Source organism: Rattus norvegicus, chromosome 3 (genome assembly GCF_036323735.1).
Source record: "Rattus norvegicus strain BN/NHsdMcwi chromosome 3, GRCr8, whole genome shotgun sequence".
Lineage (NCBI taxonomy): Eukaryota > Metazoa > Chordata > Mammalia > Rodentia > Muridae > Rattus > Rattus norvegicus.
Window position 1 is genome coordinate 31,584,961 of NC_086021.1, and position 15,712 is coordinate 31,600,672.

The following is a 15,712-nucleotide window of genomic DNA, read 5'->3' on the forward strand; positions in this document are numbered from 1 at the left end:
AGCAGTGTATTCTCATACTCCCTACTCTGTGTTGTCGGGCACGTGGGATTCAGACCAATTCTGCCTGCAATCAAAGCCCCCGTCCCTATGGGTCTCTCTCTATGACTTCCCAGGCCACACATAGGTTCGTCATGGGAGAGAGCTGTGCAGCGTCATCCTAGGTGTGCCTGGGGAGAGCTGCAAACCTTCAAGAGCTCAATAAATGTCAAGAAGACCAAGGGAAGGTCAGCCACAGGCTGCATTAGGGCCAAGAAGAAAGAGAGCTGTGAGGATAGGACTAGCAGGGGTGTAGAAGTCAAAGAAAGACCGGGGAGACATGGAGGGGTGTGGGAGGTTGGCTTGTACCGAGCCCTACATCCCTGTGGTGATGCTTTCTGTTAGTGTCAGAGCCATCTACCTAGCACCCGACTTTCCACTTGTCTTGCCTGCAGTTTGCCATTTCCCTTGGGTATCTCTCAGAGGAGGGCACACCCAGATGCCTCTTGCAGCAATTCTGGTGTGTAGGGCTGTTGCTGTAAATTATAAACAAGGCTTTCTTTTACGCTGCGTTAGATCCGGCGTCTCAGTCAGCAAAGCGTCTCACCGCTCTGCTCCATCCCATATCGCACCGCTGACGGCTTCTCTGAGCCCGGCCACAATCTCTCTACCCATGTAGTTCCCAAGGCAGGTTGCCACCATGCCAGACATACACGCCCCAATTCTGTGGCAGCCTAGTGCCTCTAGCCACTATACACTCTCTTGAATTGAAACCGCCACATGAAAGAACACACAAACACAATGGCCTCTGATCCAATTGATAAGATATAATTACCCACCTAGACATACGAAGTCCTGTACAATCCACCCCTTAAGGATATTGATAACAACCTGTAAAGGTGCAGAGAGGAATCTGAACATCGGCTTCCATATTCTCTCCACTGCTTCTCTCTCACTCCAATCTCCTCCTCTCTCTAAAACTTTCCCCCTGCCACCCATTCTTCCTTCTTGTCCAATGACAGGCCTTGTTCTATATTGTACCTGCCTTCACTTGTATGACATCACCCTACATAGGGTGGCCAGGGGTTGGGGCAAGGTGTTATAAGGGCAACGTATCAATGGGAGAGATAGGCTATCCAATCTGGCTTTCTACCTCTGAGCTTGGCAGAATTAGGAGAAGCTACTCCATGAATAGATATGGATCTGGTCGTGGCTAGGGCTAGACAGAAGGTCCAGAGCAGTCTGCCTCAGCCCAGCAGATGTCCATGCCAACTTAGCTGGGGTTAAAGTGGTCCTACTGCGTGCTCGTTTGGTAAGCCTATCCAAGCACTGCCCACTAGGGCCTGGACTGCCCCTTCTGAGAACCAGTCTCCTCTTGACAGACATAGAAGAGAATGTTAGGAGACAGGACTAGACCTGAGCCACTGTGAAAATTTTCTCCCTGGAGAGATGTAAACAGTGCCCACTCCTTTCTCCTTAGGCCCCAATAATAAGGCAAAGAATAATTCCATTAAAATCCACGTTGAGGGAAATGATGAGTTTGTTGGCTTATTTATAGAATACAGGTGGCCAGAGCATGGAAAACCCCTCAACAGCTGTCCTGGGAAGTCTTCACCCAACATGGATCATGGATTCCTCCTTGCCTCACAGATGGTGGTCTACCTCAGTTAACCTATACACACTCCAGCATATCACATCCAACTAAGTCCACGTGCATCTAGGGCAGAACTGCGTACAAAAGTCAGAGAACAGCCCCAGGAATCCCGGGTGAGGATCAAATGATCCATCTTCTCTTGTCCTGAGGAGTCCGTAGGTCCAATAGTGATGGGCCCTTGCAAGCAGGTACACTAATCTGGGGGAAAGTGGTGGCTACGTTGTTCAGAGGATCACACCACACAGCAGGAGCTAATGGAGGCCAGAGCCTCTCTTCTGGTCTCTTTGGGTGGGAAAACCCTGAGAGTTGACTCTTCCAGCTCTAGGAGTAGATTTGAGAAGGATTGGGCATATTACATTTACAACCAGAACCATCCGATACAATTCTCCTTTATGGCAGAGGGAAGCGAGCCTAGAGCATTGTTTGATGACTTCCAGGTCCCTCAGTTGGTATTTGCTGGAAGGTTCCTGGTGAGCTGATGCCTGGCGTCTGTGGGGCTTTCCTATACCCCCACCCCCCAACCAAGGCTTTCTCTATTGCACGCATAGGAGGGGCTGTGATGTCTCATAGTACATCCAGCTTGCCTCGGGGACCCTTGGCAAGGAGACCTGTCTCCTCATCTGCATGACCATAGCAAGTGGGAAAATCTAGAGCAGGGCTCTGGTGGGGACGTGCATCTACAGTTTGCATCCTATAAGCCTGACATCTTGGGAAAGAGCTGTGCCTTCCCTAGCAAGGCCACAGTCAGGTTTGGTCAGAATATTTGGTCGTGGGACTGGTGTCTGGTATGGGACAGCATGGCTGTTTACCAGCTGAGCTCTCTGAAGGCCACCTTCATAGGCCTGTGCACGACTTGCACAAATGGCTTCATAGGCTCCACCCATGTGTAACCAATGTGTCACGCCTTTAGACAGGGGACCCTAATTGTGCCTCGGCCTCATCTCCCCAGATGGAGTCCAGCAATTTTGGTTGTGGCCCTCTCTCTTCCAACTGTAAGTACCATTTGGAAGGAGAGATGAGTGGATTGGCTGTGCTATAAATAGGACGCCTGTTCTCCAGAAGGCAGACTTGTTGGGGTGAGGCATCTGAGAAGGGTTTGTGTGATAGGGGAGAATGGTGTAGCTGTGGAGATGAATCTGGAACTCCTACTTCCCACCCCTGTCACCCACCCAAGCCTGCAGTGGGATTATCTTCCCTGCTGCCTGATATGTGGAGTGGCCAGACAGTGATAAGCCAGGCTCAGAGGTGGGCCTGCTGTGGAAAGGGATGGTGTTTCTCACAGAGCGGGATTAACCTCGGTCACTAATTAACCCAGCCACTTCCTGTCAGGGCAGTCCCTCCTTCCCACACATTGCTGCCCTGGTCAGGAGACAGCTGGAGCTTCAACTGTATTGAAACGTGGGTGACCCCAGGGTCACAGTGCACAGCCCTGCCTGTGGGTGAGGGCTGCAGGCCGCAGCTGTAAGGCTAGTTCTGAAGCAGCTCCCAAGGAGGCCACATGTGGCTGCTACCTCTCACCACCTGCTTGGCTTGGCTATAAAAGAGAGAGTGTGGGTTAAAACTGGGGGTAACAAACTGCAGTCCCCGAGGCCTGAGTTGGCGGTGCTTCTGAGCTTACAGTGGGTTTCTATCTTCAAATGATCGGGGTGGGGGGGTGGGGGACCAAAGAATGTGACAGAGAAAGAACATGAAGTCCAAAGACTGCACCCATCCTGCCTGGTACTCATTACTGCTGCTGCCTGCCTTCCTTCCTTCCTTCCTTCCTTCCTTCCTTCCTTCCTTCCTTCCTTCTTTCCTTCCTTCCTTCTTTCCTTCCTTCCTTCTCCCTCATTTATTTACTGTCTGTGTTGGCATATACACATGCACACCATAGCAAGCAAGTAGAGGTCAGAGGACAACTTATGGGAATTGGTTCTCTCCTTCCACCTTGTGGGATCAAACTCAGACTCACAGGCTTGGCTGAAAGGGCCCTTATCTGCTGAGTTCTGCTACTTTGACTTTTCACACCCCACACCACAAAGCCAGGTAGTGGCCACAGAGAGCTCTGGCAGCCGTGAAGCCAAAACTATGTGTCTCTGGGTCCTTTAAAACTTCTGAAATCTCCAGACAAGGTTTAGACCCTTTAAGGGTGTGGGCCCCAGAAGCATGCTGACTGTGATACTCACTGCCCCCCAAAGACCAAGGCGTACCGTGTTATTGTGTGGCCTGAAGTCCATACTCTATGTAGATACTCTATGTAGAGTTGTCCTCAACAGGGGATAGTTTTGCTCAAGGATGTGTATGGAAACATCTTGAGGTACTGCCTTCTGGCAGGTGGAAAGGGGTGTGCCAGTATTGGCTGGGCAGAGGCCAGAGAAGTTACCATTCCTCCTGTGTAGCCCAGGATGTCTCAGGCTGAGCCAGATAGCCCTAAATGTTCACAGTGCTGAGGCCAGGAACCCCACTATAAAGAAGTGCAGGTATCCATTAGGTCAGACTTCATCGGATAGGGAAGGTGCATCAGGACAGGGCTGAAGACCGGGGTAGGTCTGAGGCAGGCACGCATGCTGCAGTCTCAGAAGCACAGGCTGGAATATGCTGCCTGCACTTACACATGATTCTGCCCAAGCCTGTGAGCCAAACCTTTGTACTTCCTCTCTCAGAACTCCCATCAGTCAGGCCCTGCGCTCAGCCCTCAGGAGCCAGGGGGCTACCAAGAGGCTGACTCCTGCTGTTAATGCATCTTAGAGACAGCTAAGGACAGAACTCACATTGTCTGGTGCATGACAGACAGGACCCTGTGACTGAGAGACAAGCTCCTGTCTTCTGATGGTCCCCACGCAACTCTGGGGAGGCCCCTCTTCACCTTGCTCACAATTTGAACTTTTTTGCAATCCCTGTGTCCAAGCATCAACTTAGCTCAGTGGCCTCTCCCTGAGCCACTGCCTTTCCTTTTTTCCCCCTCCCTCCTTTTTCTTTCTCTTCTCTCTTTCTCCTTACCTGGTCCCTCTACAGCTTCATAGCCTTCCCTTTCTCTGCTTTCCCATGGCAGAAAAGAGGGTCATCGTCACCAAACTCAAACTTCTCAGAGGCAGGTGCCATGTTGTGGCCACAATGGTGCCCAAGACGGTCCATGGCTGGTGCATTTTAGAGAGCTGGTGACTTCACAGCGACTCAACTAATCCATCATCATCTGCCATCCATATATGGTAACTTGGAAAAGGCTGGCCTCAGACTAGAGTCCACTGGAAACTCTAGAGTTAACTGGGAGGATTCAAAGATGGGAGCACAAGACTGGGGGACCAGGGTCTCCAATCACGAGCAGTTGGAGGAACTGGAGTTTGACAGATAGGCCTTCTCAGCTCTCCTCTGTGTTAACTGATGAGTTTTCCAGAGCTCGAATGAACCAGAGCAGACAAAAGTCATGTACAAACTAAAGCCCACCCTGCCTACTACCTACCTGTGGGATTCATTTCCAAGGATCTGGCTCCTTACTTTCTTTTCTTTTTTTCTGTCTCTGTGCCTCTGTCTCTATGTCTCTGCTTCTCTCTGTCTCTCTGACTCCCCTCCTCTCCGAATTAGAACTGTCTGTGCGCTGAGAGTATTTTTCAGTCACCACCTCATCTCACAGCACGGTCACAGAGCCAACAAGTGGGTTCAGCCTGCAGTCTCAGGTAGCAGTAAAGGGCCTGCTCACCCTTTCTAGCTGAGGTTGCAGAATGCACAGTGTGTGCCCAGCTGGGAGAGTTTCACAGCACATGTTTCTTCCTTGCTTGGCCGGAATCCAGTAGAGCAGAAGCTGAGGTTAGAGGGGGAAAAGAGATTGCCCAAGGTCACCTGACAGGTCCCATGGTCCTGTAGGAACTGGTTCACTCTCTCTCAGAAGGTGCAAGGTGCCTCCTCCCTAGTCAGGAACGGAGAGATGTGTTATATGTTTGAACATTTAACTCTTTGAGTTTCTTTTGTCAGAACTGGAGGTGGGAAATGTCTTCAAACCCCATAGAAAGAATTGGTCCAGAAACCCTATTGGCTAAACGGTTTCCTCTCAGAGGTTCTGTTGCTGTGGCTACCACAAAACATGGCATGTTGGACACTGTTGCTTTATGCTGGCACTGGGGTCAGCCATTGCCCAGTTTGACCCCACATGCCTGTGTCCTGTGCCATTCTGAACCAGCCTTTCCACCTACCTCAGAATCTTTGTGCCTCCCCACCCTTTAGTCACCTCTGGCTCCTTCTGAGTCCCTGTCTGGGGACTCACCCTCTGCACAGGGAGACGCTGTCTTCATCCTTCCTGACCCCCTCTGGCCGGCAATTGCTCATGGCCACTGAGGTGATGGAGACTTTCCTGTGGATGGACTCCCTCAGCCTGGCAGGGAGGGGAACATGAGCTCTATGGAACAGTAAGCTCAGCTTAGGAGGAGGAAGTAGGCCAGCTATCCAGATTAGGCAATCACTCACCCTCCTCACTCCCAGCCTCCCTAAGGACAGCCTGTCTCCCAGAGAAGGCATTCTCCCAAATTCATACCCACCGTCCTCCCTGAAAAGGACCCTATGCTTCCATTTACAGGAAGCAGTAGGGCGACAGACGAATCCTGAATCTAGCAATGGAATCCTGACTGCAGCCACCAGTGGTCTGGTGAGGGAAGAGACAGTGAGTCATCTAAGTTAGGGTAAGGGACATACCAAAGCCCAGCTGTGGAGACCAAGTCCAAATCCAGCCTGACACTCCCTATCCTCCCCCAGCTCTGGTCCCTACCTCAGAACCACACAAAAGGGAGGACATTCACAGCTCCAGGGATGCAGGCCTGTTTTAGGAATTAAGTGTGGTGTTTCGTAGCAAGGGCCCAACACAGGCCACACACTCCATTCACAGGACCTGGTCTCTCACCTTAGCCACACACACAGCCATGATGTGGGCGACTCTTGACTTCTGTAAGCTTTCCGAGTTCTCCTTGCATGTTTATTCTGAGGTATAGAAGACAGAGTGTGTCTGAAAGTATTATATAAACTGTAAACACGGAGGTGAAAGACTCCTCAGCCTTTGTCAGGGATATTCAGTATTCATCTTCAGACAAACAGGATCCCTGCTCTCTCCAAACATCTCCAGCCCACCGGACTTGTAACCCCGCCTTACCGATTGCTTTAATTTGCTCAAAAAGTAAACAAAATAGTGTGTTTTGTATCTAGGATGCCTGGTGCCTTGGTCTGACGGCCAACAGTATAGTCCTTTGGGAATACAGCTCCAGTCTCTGCTGGGGTCAGGAGAGAGGGTGCCGAGCCTAGGGAGACTGAGTTAGAGGCTATGATGTCAGCAGCAGCCTCTTTGACCTGTCTGAAAGCTGGCCTGAGGCACTGGCTTTGAACCACTCACCCTCCAGAGCCAGCCTTACCATCCCTGATTTGACACAAATGTGGTCATGCTGTGAAGTCTCCCTGGGCCTATGCTAAGAACCTGTTTTTGGTTCCCAAAAGGGCATCTGGGAGGCCTGGATGGGAAGGTCATGTGTGGCCAGGCCAACACGGGCTTTATTCAAGGTAAAGGTAACTCCTTATTTCTGAGATAAGGAGTGTTGGGTTTTTTTTCTTTTGGGGGGGGTGGGCCTGGGGCTGGCTTGCAGGGCCAGACACATGTGGAGGGGAACAATCTCCTGTCTCACCGTTCCACTGTCTCCTCCTGGCCCATACACAGCAATCTTTTTTTCCATGTGTCAACCCTCCAGATATCTATCTGCAGGCAGCTGGTGAGGAAGACAGTGTCTAAGGAAAACAGATGGCTGCCTCTCAGGAAATCCCAGCTTTGAAGAAGATAGGGGAAACTTTCCCTGCCAGGAGTTGTCCCTCCCCAGCCTGGGGGAGGGGAGCAAGGTCAGAAACCCGGAGCATACTGGGGAAGATTTTTTTTTTTATTTTTAAAATTTTTAATTTTGGAAGATTTAATGATTCAGGACAAAGGCCTTGGCTGTCTCATTTGCTCACAGCCAGCCGCTGTACACAGTCCTGCCGTACCTGATTTTAAGCCATCAAATGATACCATGGGACACAGCTGGTGACAGAGCGTTGGCAATCCACAGCCAATACCACCGCTTCCCTACAAATGAAAGCAGGAAGAATTTGACTAAGTTTCGGTTAGATTAGGTCAGTCAGGATCTTCAGGAGCAGGTCAGAAGAGGGTCAGTCCAGGGGTCCTGGTGTTTGTAGAGTGGAATAGGAACTTTCACCAGAGTGATGGTGGTTTCTCCGTGTCTGGGTTCCTCAGACTGCCTAGGTCTTCACCCTGGGCAGTTCGGACCCAGGAACCTACCTGTGACGATCCTATTGGTTCTCATGTTATAGACTAGGAAACTGGCCCAGGGAGTGCCAGGCTCTCAGGAAGTGTTCTGTTTTCCTCCCTCTTGAGCAAGGCACGGGAAGGAAGAAGGCAGCGCTGTATCTCAGGTTTGCAGGGAGCAGAGCCACAGGGGGACAGACATGTCAATAGAGGACTGAGCAGGCCAGTCATGGGAGAAGCCGGGGGCCAAGTGCTGAGTGTCCCCTTCTGTTCCTTCCTTCAGTTTCCAAGGGCCACAAACTCTGCAGCTCTCTACCTGGGGTGGGAAGTCAGGCTGCTGCTGTTGAGACCTGCGGGAGTGGAAAGTCTGCAGCCTGGATCTGCTGTGTCTCATTAAAACCAACCTCCTTGTTGACAAAGAACCAAATCAATGCCAGCACGCACCATCTGCGGGCTGCCTTCATTTTCCTGCAAAGAGCTAGAGCCCAAACTGGACCAAAGAGTATGGAGAGGGTGGTGTTCCTAAATGGGAAGGGGCTTTGGCTGGGTGCCCTAGCAAATGAGAAGCCTCCTTAGGGGCCAGCAGCCAGAGATGCCCAAGCCCAGGGTCTCATTAACACTCGCTATCCAACACTCTGGTACGTTTTCCTTGGCGAACGGCTTGAATTTTCCTAACCCAGAGGTGAGACAGGAATGCGGAATGGATGTCATGGTGAGCTTGGGCTGCAGAGCCAGCAGTTTTGAGCCTAAGAGGCCACCAATGGGTGGTCAGCTCATGGTGCCAGGTGTCTGAGAGGACAGTACCAGGGAGGCGAACAGTCCAAGCTGGCAGAACGTGGGTGGGCAGTGCATAAAGTGGATACACGTCACGCCATCTACCAAGTTGGATCCAGCTGGCCTCTCCCAGTTCTGAGTCGTGACTCTTCAGAGCCAACTGGATCAGAGAGTCTGTGTCTTGAAACTGTTGTGACAAAATAGCACCACCTGGGGACTGAGACAGCGCCAGTGTGTTGTCCCATGGTCCTGGAGGCCGAAGGTCAGAACTGCAGGCATGGAAGGGCTAGCTCTGTCTGCCTGGAAGTTCCTGATCTCAGGGTCTCTTGCCTATCCCATCTTTACGTGGCTTCTTCTCCCCTCCTCTCCTCCTTCTCTCCCCTCCCCCTCCTCTCCTTTCTTCCCCTTCCCTCTCTTCCTTCCCTCCCTTCCCCTCCCCTTCTTTCTCCTCCCCCTCCTCTCCTCTCCCTTCCTTCTCCCCCTCTTTTCTCCCCCTCCCCTCTGTGCCCTTCCTATATGGACACCTATCAGTGGGTTTAATGCCTTAGCTATATGTGCCAGTACCATCAGGTGAGTCTTCACTGTGTCTGTAATGACCCTTCTTCCAAATAAGGTCAGGGCTACAACTGTATGTTTGTGCCCACCCAAGCTCTTTATGATAGATAATCAAGACACTCTTCCTTGCTTGCTCCCTTCCCAGCTTCCCTGGGGACTGTGTCCTGGTTTCTTTTTGTCCAACCCCTGCCCACCTCTTCTAGTAACTTGCCATGTTCAGTGTCTCCTAGAAGCTTACTGAACACTGGACCAAGCCTAACGTGGACCAAGTTCTCTAATGTGAACGTGGGTGGGCGACAGGTCTCACATGATGCTGGGAAGGGAACTAGAGCTGGGCAGGTCTCCCGGAGGCCCACTTCTTCTTCCCACTTCTTCCCCTGTATTCATGCTACCTGGAGCATCCTGCACTTCTGGTTCTTGCCCAGGTGGAAGTTGTCCTGCAGCCGGCACCCTCAGCTGTGTGTTTTCACTCTGTGGATGAAGTTCTGGTGACAGCGTCTCCGGCATCCGTGTGCTGGCTAATTTCATGTCAACTGGACACAATCAAGAGTCATTTTGGAAGAAGAAACCCCAACTGAGAAAATGTTCTTACCAGATTGGCCTGTGGGCAAGCCTGTGGTACATTTTCTTGATTGATGATTGATATGGGGGCCCAGATCACTGTGGGTGGTACATCCTGGTTTCTATAAGAAGGCAGGCCAAGCAAGCCACAGAGAGCAAGCCAGCCAGCAGCATTCTTCTGTCTTAACTTCAGGTTCCTACTTGAATTCCTGCCCTGACTTCCCTTCACGCTGGAATCCAAGCTGTAATCTTACATAAACCCTTTCCTCCTAAGTGCTTTTGGTTATGGTGTTTTATCATAGAAACAGCAATGGACAGATCTTGGAAACAGAAACTAACAGAGACACGGAGAAACTAACAGAAGTTACAAACCAATGGATTTAACAAATATCTATAGACATTTTATCCTAAAACAAAAGAATATACCCTCTTCTCAGCACCTCATAGTACCAAAATTGACCATATAATCAGTCACAAAACAGGCCCCAACAGATACAAGGAGATTGAAATAATTTCATGCATCCTATCAGATCACCACAGACTAAGACTAACTTCAATAACAGCAAAGATGACAGAAAACCCACTTACAATGGGAGCTGAACAATATTCTACCCAATGATAACTTGGTCAAGGAAGAAATAAAGAAAGAAATTAAAGACTTTTTAAAATTTAATAAAAATGAAGGCATAACATACCCAAACTCATGGGTCACAATGAAAGCAGTGCTAAGAGGAAAACTCATAGCTCTGAGTGCCTCCAAAAAGAAACTGGAGAGAACATACATTAAATGCAGCTTGACAGCACACCTAAAAGCTGTAGAACAAAAAGAGATAATAAACCCAAGAGGAGTAGAAGGCAGGAAATAATCAAACTCAGGGCTGAAATCGAACAAATAGAAACAAGAACTATACAAAGAATCAACAAAAGCATGAGCTGGTTCTTTGAGAAAATCAACAAGATAGATAAACCCTTAGCCAGACTAACCAGAGGACACAGAGAGTGTGTTCAAATTAACAAAATCAGAAATGAAAAATGGAGACATAACAACAGGAACTGAGGAAATTAAAAAAAATCAGATCTTACTACAAAAACCTTTATTTAACAAAACTAGAAAATCTGGATGAAATGGACAATTTTCTAGACAGATACCAGGTACCAAAGTTAAATCAGGATCAGATAAACCATCTAAACAGTCCCATAACTCCTAGAGAAATAGAAGCAGTTATTAAAATTCTCCCAACCAAAAAATGCCCAGGACCAGATGGGTTTAGTACAGAATTCTATCAGACCTTCATAGAAGACCTCATACCAATACTGTCCAAACTATTCCACAAAATAGAAACAGATTCTATGAAGGAATTACACTTATGCCTAAACCACACAAAGACCCAACAAAGAAAGAGAACTTCAGACAAATTTCCCTTATGAATATTGATGCAAAAATACTCAAGAAAATTCTCACAAACCAAATCCAAGAACACATCAAAACAATCACTCATCATGATCAAGTAGGCTTCATCCCAGGGATGCAGGGATGGTTCAATATGTGGAAATCCATCAATATAATCCACTATACAATCAAACTCAAAGAAAAAAACCACATGATCACCTCATTAGATGCTGAGAAAGCGTTTGACAAAATTCATCACCCCTTCATGATAAAAGTCCTGGAAAGAACAGGAATTCAAGGCCCATACCTAAACATAGTAAAAGCCATATACAGTAAACCAGTAGCCAACATCAAACCAAATGGAGAGAAACTTGAAGCAATCCCACTAAAATCAGGGACTAGACAAGGCTGCCCACTCTCTCCCTACCTATTCAATATAGTTCTCAAAGTCCTAGCCAGAGCAATCAGACAACAAAAGGAGGTCAAAGGGATGCAAACTGGAAAGGAAGAAGTCCAAGTAGATATACTTGACTGACCCCCAAAATTCCACCAGAGAACTACTAAGCCTGATAAACAACTTCAGCAAAGTGGCTAAATATAAAATTAACTCAAACAAATCAGTAGCCTTCCTCTACTCAAAGGATAAACAGGTTGAGAAAGAAATTGAAACAACACCCTTCACAATAGTCACAAATAATATAAAATACCTCAGTGTGACTCTAGCCAAGCAATTGAAAGATCTGTATGACAAGAAATTCAAGTCTCTGAAGAAAGAAATCAAAGATCTCAGAAGATGGAAAGGTCTCCCATGCTCATGGACTGGCAGGATTAATATTGTAAAAATGGCCATTTTGCCAAAAGCAATCTACAGATTCAACGCAATCCCTATTAAAATTCTAACTCAATTCTTCACAGAGTTAGAAAGAGCAATTTGAAAATTCATTTGGAATAACAAAAAACCCAGGATAGTGAAAATGATACTCAACAATAAAAGAACTTCTGGGGAATCACCATCCCTGACTTCAAGCTGTATTACAGAGCAATAATGATAAAAATTGTATGGTATTGGTATAAAGACAGGCAAGTAGATCAATGGAATAGAATTGAAGACCCAAAAATGAACCCACATACCTATGGTAACTTGATCTTTGACAAAGGAGCTAAAACCATCCAGTGGAAAAAAGATAGCATTTTCAACAAATGGTGTTGGTTCAACTGTTGGTCAGCATGTAGAAGAATGCAGATCAATCCATTCTTATTGCCCTGTACAAAGCTCAATGAATCAAGGACCTCCACATAAAATCAGATACACTCAAACTAATAGAAGAAAAAGTGGGCAAGAGTCTTGAACACATGGGCACTGGAGAAAATTTCCTGAACAGAACACCAATGGCTTATGCTCTAAGATCAAGAATTGACAAATGGGACTTCGTAAAATTGCAAAGCTTCCATAAGGCAAAGGACCCTGTCATTGGGACAAAATGGCAATCAACAGATTGGGAAAAGATCTTTACCAATCCTACATCTGATAGAGGGCTAATATCCTGTATATACAAAGAACTCAAGAAGTTAGACTCCAGAGAATCAAATAATACTCTTAAAAATGGGGTACAGAGCTAAACAAAGAATTCTCAGCTGAGGAATACTGAATGAAGTACCTAAAGAAATGTCCAACATCTTTAATCATCAGGGAAATGAAAATCAAAACAACCCTGAGATTCCACCTCACACCAGTCAGAATGGCTAAGATCAAAAACTCAGGTGACAACGGATGCTGGCGAGGATGTGGAGAAAGAGGAACACTCTTCCATTGCAAACTGGTACAACCACTCTGGAAATCAGTCTGGAGGTTCCTCAGAAAATTGGACATTCCACTACCTGAGGACCCAGCTATACCTCTTCTGGGCATATACCCAAAAGATGTTCCAACAAATAACAAAGACACATGCCCCACTATGTTCATAGCAGCCTTATTTATAATAGCCAGAAGCTGGAAAGAACCCAGATGTCCCTCAACAGAGAAATTGATACACAAAATGTGGTACATTTATACAATGGAGTACAATCAAAACAATGACTTCATGAAATTCATAGGCAAATGGATGGAACTAGAAAATATCATCCCAAGTGAGGTAACCCAATCTCAAAAGAACACTTACTGATATGTGGATATTAGCCCAAAAGCTCAGATTACCTAAGGTACAATCCACAGATCACATGAAGCTCAAGAAGAAGGAAGACTAAAGTGTGGGATGCTTCAGACCTTCTTAGAAGGGGAAACAAAAATATTCATAGGAGGAAATTCAGAGACAAAGTTTGGAGCAGAGACTGAAGGAATGGGCCATTCAGAGACTGCCCCACCTAGGGATCCAGTCCATATATATACAGTCACCAAACCCAGACAATATTGCTGACGCCAAGAAGTGCATGCTGACAGGAGCCTGATACAGCTGTCTCCTGAGAGGCTCTGCCAGAGCCTGACACAAACAGAGGTGAATGCTCGCAGCCAACCATTGAACTGAGAACGGGGACCCCATTGAAGGAGTTAGAGAAAGGATTGAAGGAGCTGAAGGGATTGCAACCCCATAAGAACAACAATACCAACCAACCAGAGCTCCCAGGGGCTAAACCACCATCCAAAGAGTACACATGGACATACCCACAGCTCCAGCTGGATATGTAGCAGAGGATGGCCTTGTTGGGCACCAATGGGAGGAGACTGTGCCCCCTGAACCTGCCCTCTTCTCCCTGTGTCCAGCTGGGCTGGTGGCAGCAGGCATACAGGCTTTCCTGGCTGTGTCTCTGTCTTAGTTTGAGTTTTACTGTCATGAAGAGACACCATGATCACAGAAACTCTTAAAGAAGAAAACGCTTCACTGGGGATGACTTTCAGTTTCAGAGTCTAGTTCATTGTCACCACGGCAGGAGGCATGGCAGCATGGGGGCAGACATGGTGCTGGAGAAGGAGCTGAGATTTGCTCCTTGAAATCTTGATTTGCAGGCAGCAGGAAACTGTGTGTCACACTGGGCATAGCTTGAGTACAGGAGATCTCACAGCCCCACTGCCCATGCCAGTGACACACTTCCTCCAATGCCAGGCCTATTTCAACAAGGCTACACCTCCTAATAATGCCAGTCCCTATGGCCAAGCAGTCAAGTCCATGAGTCTATGGGGGCCAAACCTATTCAAACCTCCAGTTTCTACCTGTTTAGGAATGGCCTAGGCTGTGTACCTCTTCCTTGTTCCATCTCCTGATAGGAGCAATGCCTGAAGGATGTGGGTCATCAGCCCCTGAGCCCAGACCCAACACTGGTTCTTCCTACATACCCAGTCCCTCCTGACTGATAGCATCTCAGTTTCTCTGAGCTATCCTGTACTCTAGGTTGTTCTCTTGGCCAGGAGGCCCCAGAAGGATTGTGTCCAAGGCTTCTGGGACTCCAGTTATAAAATACTATGGACTGGGTAGCTCAAAAAGCAAGATCATTCTCTACCAGGTCTGAAGGCTTCCAGTCTAATATCAGGTGTAGACCTGTAGGGCCATGTTCCCTCTAGAGGCTCCAATGGCAGATCCTTCCCACATGTCTAGTTCCTGGTGTCTTCAGGTATCCTGTGGCTTAGGTGAGCACCACTCCAGTGGGCTCTACCATTATCACAAGTGGGCCGATCATCCTCTTATGAGGATATTCTTGAAGGCATGTGGACCCCACCAGCTAACTCAGCTACACCTTTTCAGAATTTCTCCTAGGCAAGATTGCTGTCATGGGTTTTAGATGTGGCTGTGGCCCTCTCCATTGTCAGTCACCTAAGGTAGTTCACACATTGTCAACACTTCATTCACTTCAAACCTGTGCCACTGTGCGTCAAGCTGAGTATCACGGACATCTGGTCTACCGAGAGGTGGACTGCAAGAGCATGTGTCCTAGAGAACATGTTAGCAGCGGGATCCCGAGTCCCTACCTAGAAATCCTGTTCTCTAAGTCACTTGAAGGTCTTGACTGCTCTTTTGCTATGGCACAAGAGAGGATCAAGGAGGGAACCTGGACCTGAGGAAATATTCCAATTAGCAAAGCACTTGCCTATGAGGCTATGAGTTTTATCTCTAGAACATACCAAAAATAGCTGTGCATGGAGCTAGAGGGACTGCTCAGTGGTTAAAGACACATAATATCCTTGAGTGCGGTTTCCAGCGCTCACATCGGATGGTTCACAGGGCCCTGTGTCTTCAGCTCTAGGGGACCTGATGGCACAGGACACCTGCATTGTGTATATGCAAACACTCAGACACATACTCAAACACCAGCATAGAAATACTAAGCCTTTATAAAACAGAAGAGGGAGAGACATGAATATGGTGGTGTGAGCTTGTCTCATCAGTACTGGGGAGGTGGGAGCAGAAGGATCCATGGGGCTCAGTGGCCAGCCAGGCTAGAAGACCCAGGTGAGTACTAGGTCTCAGCCAGAGACCCTGCATCAAAAACAAACAAACAAACAAACAAACAAACAAACAACCCCCCAAACCCAGGAAGATTGTTTCCCTAAGAATGATACTAAGGC